Genomic DNA, 5,036 nt, shown 5'->3' on the forward strand with positions numbered 1-5,036 from the left:
AGATAGATAGATAGATAGATAGATAGATAGATAGATAGATAGATAGATAGATAGATAGATAGAGATAGTAAATAGACAGACAAATAGATAGATAACTTTTACTTTTTGTTTGACACTTTAATACTTGTATATATAGTGTGTTTTCACCAACTCCTTCCCAGTTACCCCCATAGCAATTTTCCAACTGTATGTAGTACATGTACCTTGTTTTTAAACCCACTGAATCCACTTGGTAGTGCCTGTCTGTTCATGAGTACAGGGACATAAACTAAGGTATGGATAGCTTCTCAGGGACTGCATCCCTGAAGAAAATTGACTCCTTTTTCCAATGCCCACCGACAGCCAATGTAGCATGGGGTCTCCTGAGACCCTTCTTCCTTCATTCTGGCATTTTAGATGGCTTGATCTTGATCTTTTTTTTTTTTTACTCCCTTATTTTTTTATTTTTTTAATTTTTTATTAATTACACTTTATTCATTTTGTATCCCCCCATAAGCCCCTCCCTCCTCCCCTCCCGATCCCACCCTCCCTCCCTTTTCTGCATGCATGCCACTCCCCAAGTCCACTGATAGGGGAGGTTCTCCTCTCCTTTCTGATCTTAGTCTATCAGATCACATCAGGAGTGGCTGCATTGTCATCTACCTGGCCTGGTAAGGCTGCTCCCCGCTCAGGGGGAGGTGACAAAGAGCAGGCCAATCAGATTATGTCAGAGGCAGTCCCTCTTCCCATTACTAGGTAACCCACTTGGACACTGAACTGCCATGGGCTACATCTGTGCAGGAGTTCTAGGTTATCTCCACAAATAGTCCTTGGTTGGAGTATGAGTCTCTGGGAAGTTCCCTGTGTTCAAATTATCTTGTTCTGTTGCTCTGCTTGTGGAGTTCCCGTCCCCTCCAGCTTTTACTATTTTCCACTTCTTACATAAAATTCCATTTACTCTGCCCTAGATGGCTTGATCTTACAAGGCCAAACAGCTTACACAACCTGTAGAGAAACATAGTCACAACCACTGTGAATCCATGTGTAAAACAGCCCTATCATGTCCCGAAAACTGTATCACTGCAGTCATTCATGACCTCTGCCCGTTATAATCTCTCTGCCCTGACTTCTAGGATGATCTCTCAGCCTTGAAGGAGGGAAGAGGTGATATCAATATTCTATTTAGAACTGAGCTCTCTACAATTTGTAACTCTTGCCATATTTACCACTCTGGGTCTCTGTATTCATCATCATTTACAGACCTAATAAGGGCTAAGAACCACACTAGTCAATGAATTTAAAGATAGGTAATTGTCAGACAGTTTAATATTGTGTCCATTTAACAGAATCATAGCAGAAAACTCTCCACAAAGGCCTATGACCTACCCTGCCATTAGTTTTTGGCCCAGTGCCTTAATCAATGTTCTATTGCTATGAAGAGACACCATAACAATGATAACTCTTAACAGTGGGGGTGAGGATGTCTCTGACTCTTTTGCCTGCCCTTGGGACACTTTTCTTCCTACTGGGTTGCCTCGTCCAGCAGGTGGTGCTGGAAAGATAGCTGAGAGTTCTACATCTAGATCAGCAGGCAGGAGGGAATAAAAGAGAATGACCAGACCTGGCGTGGGCATTTGAAACCCCAAAGTCCACCCCTTTGACACACTTCCTCCAACAAAGCCATCTCTACTACAACAAGGCCACTCCTTCTAATCCCTGTCAAATAAAGCTACTCCTCCCCCAATAGCCAAGAATTCAAATATATGAGCCTATGAGGGTCATTCCTATTCAAACAACCAAAAACCAGTTAATGGTACCAGGCATGAATAACTACTGGAGAAATTAGTTGTGCTGTAGACTTAGCAGGCATTGCAAGATATTTCTAGCCTTCTCTCCTGAATGATTATATTTTCCCAAAGTCTTGTTGTACCTCAGTGAATGAAGTCATCTGTCATGGAATTCCAGACAGACATTGTTTGCAAGAAATCAATGTTGTTAGTGTGATCATTCTGACATCGCTGTACAAATGATTATTGCAGCGGCCTGAATGGGAACTTTTTGTTGCAGATATGTTTGAAGGAGCACAGAAACTAGTTGGAGCTAAATTCAAATGGCTTATGCAAGCCATCAATGCAATGACACCTGGTGGTGTTCGGAAAGAGACTTGGGGAAGATTGTTCAGAGACATGCCTGGCCAGATAGATTTTCAGTAGTTTGAAGGTACGTGGGCATGGAATCCATGAGCTGTTCCAAACAGGCCTCAACGTACCATACTGTGCCAGAAATAAGCAAGATGCTATCATGAAGTCGCACCACATATATCCAGTTGAGCCGATGATTTGTGAAGGTGGATGGCAGGATGAAACTGGACAGATGGTTGGATGGCGGGGACAGGAGAACGAAAGCAATCTGCTCAGTTTGAGCACACCTGGCTGGTCATGGATAGACCTCACACAGAGATTCAGCTGTTGAAGGCTTCCTTTCACGTCCCAGTTTTCATTTCTCCAAAGATGCCACATCTCATGACCTTCTTGCTGTGCTGTGCATTTCATGGAAAGGAAGGGCTCTTTTTTACCATTTGTTTTATTTTAACTGTGGCTGGGGAAGGAGTGTAACCCATGGTGTGTGTCCTCAGGAGGGTTTGGGGGTTTTCTTGTTTGGTTGAGTTTTTTTTTCCCCAGGGGTGGGGGGGGGATGGAGAGGTGCTGTTGTTTTTGTCCTAACAAAAAAAAAAAAAAAAAAAAAAAGCTGAGAAGAATAAAAGCAGAGTGGCTCAACTCTTTTCAACCTCACACCCTCAATTCTCTGTACCTGCGTTTTATTTACCTCTTGGGCATGTTCATATAAAACTGCTTCTGATTGCTTTTAATCACTGCATCAAACCTTTGATCAAGGGTCAGATGCCTTCCAGAGGAATGCTGAAGATGAGAAATATTGAAACTTTAGCGACACATGTTGATACAGACTTCTTGCTATATATAAACAAGTGTGGAAAGACATGTGCGTAGATTTCACATACGTAATTACTGAACATTATGTGACCTTCTGTTTGGGTTTATTCTGCTCTGAAAGGTTTTTTTGCTGTCATAAGCAGGTCAATAATTTATGTGATTTAATTTCTAACTTAAAAATTGGCCTCCTCCCAACCCATACTAATAAACCTCTATTTGGTCAAAAATGTGAGGAATGAAGCACCCTTTGCTTTCTCTCTTTTTCTATAAGGGTGCCTGGACAGAATAAAATGTTGCGGTTGTCTGTGACAGGTGACTGGGGAAACAGTTCCAAAACGTTTCCAGATGTGAGCACAGTCATGAGTGGCATGAGATTTTTGACATTCAGTTCACTAGCAGTAGCCAAAAGGGAACTTATTGCAACCCTGTAAACGTTCCGTGAGGAGGCTGCTGTTCTTGCTATATTGCACATGCACCTCACCTCTATTCTATACAGCCGAGAGCCTCATCAAACGTGCTCCCAGTGCCCAGAAGCTGTGCTCCTCAGCGGTTGTCCAAACAGGAGCAAATGCAATGGAAATGGTCAGATCATATAGCTGACGTGAGACTATTTTGATTAGTGAGCCTCTGATGACGTCCTTGTAATACAATTTGACACGATTAACACACCCTTGCCTGAGACATCACCGCTTTAAAGGAATGATGACAACGTTTTTCTGACTTTTTTCTAATGATTTAGTGAAGTGACTAAGTCTGGTGTAGATGACTCCTGGGTAAAGTGACTTTTGTGTAAAGTTTTTATAAAGCTGTACTGTTTCTGAGTGGGATGTCTTGTAATACGAATGTTATTATGAGGTGAAAAGGTGTACGATCTGTAAAGATTGAAAGTATCAATGATTTAAAATTTCTCTTACAATGAGCTCCGATGTCTCTCATTTCTATATTGGCACAGAGACTTCTCCCAAAATTTCTTGTAATCTTTTTTTTTTAATTCTGCCATCTCCAGCCAAATCCAGTGCTTTGTTTCAGAAACCAACGCCACGACACAGAAATACTAGCAAAGGGCAAACAAGAGTGCAAATTTATGTTAATTTTTTTAAACCTTTATGCAAATTTTCTTGTTCAAACACCTACGCTTGTTTTAATCTAAAATTAATACCACTTCAAACCTTCTCTCTCTAACACTACCCAAAAGAAAACACTAAAGTAGAATAAATGGTCCAAACATCCCAGGGGAAATCTTTTCCACTCTAATCCTGGTCGATGGCAGGCAGGAGTGTCCACTTGCTAGAGGCTGCATAGCCTGTGAACTGTGTATCAGAAGCTCGTCCTGTTGCTACTGGCAGAGATGATCATGTTTTGTGTTTACGTAATGCCTTTCTTTGGTGGCCCTTGCAGACTATCATGTGTCTTACATCACTAAAATCTAAAACATCCTCATGGTGTTAGAGCTAAAATGAAATGAGGATTATATTTTAAACTGAAAGTTCATGGATTGGAAAAAATTGAAAACCACGGGTGCTGAACACAGCAGATCTTGCTGGGAGCATATTGAAATGTTGCAGGTCTAGGCACTCATTCCCTGTGCACCATTCTCTGAAAGTGACTCTTTCTTTCAATTTAGGAGAGCCATGACTGAAAGCTGAAAGGAAGACTCAGCGAGCAAGCATCAGAGTGGAACCTCGCGGCCTCTGTGTTTCCCTGTTAATTCTGTTCCTAATTTGTGATGTGACCCCAAGAAACCCCTTGCCCTCTTTAAGCTTCAATTGTTTTACTTACAAAATAGTGTTATGTCAGCCATATTGCTCAGCACCCTTACTCTGGCTCCCAACACTCAGTCTTTTGTCTTGTCTTTTAAAATAATTTGTTCATCTATTCAACAAATATATATTGAACATCTTCTGTGGCTAAGGCACTGGCCCAGACACTTGGACACCTAAAAGAAATTAAGACGTTATCTTAAAATTTAAAAATAGGAGCAGGATCACTTATAGATATTTTAAAAAAACAATTATATTCTAAACCTCACAGAATGTTGTAAATTAGATGCTAAATGATTCTGAGAATTTGCTTCTGGCATGTTGGTTTGACAGATAAATACTCTCT

At 41.1% G+C, this 5,036-nt stretch overlaps 1 pseudogene; it reads left to right on the forward strand.

Annotated features, from left to right (window-relative positions):
• Nucleotides 1-1,805: 1,805 nt before the first annotated feature.
• On the forward strand, nt 1,806-2,594 carry LOC129692974 (methionine aminopeptidase 1-like; annotated as a pseudogene).
• The last annotated feature ends 2,442 nt before the right edge of the window (nt 2,595-5,036 follow it).

Source organism: Psammomys obesus, unplaced genomic scaffold (genome assembly GCF_907164565.1).
Source record: "Psammomys obesus unplaced genomic scaffold, mPsaObe1.curated_primary_1811, whole genome shotgun sequence".
Classification (NCBI taxonomy): domain Eukaryota; kingdom Metazoa; phylum Chordata; class Mammalia; order Rodentia; family Muridae; genus Psammomys; species Psammomys obesus.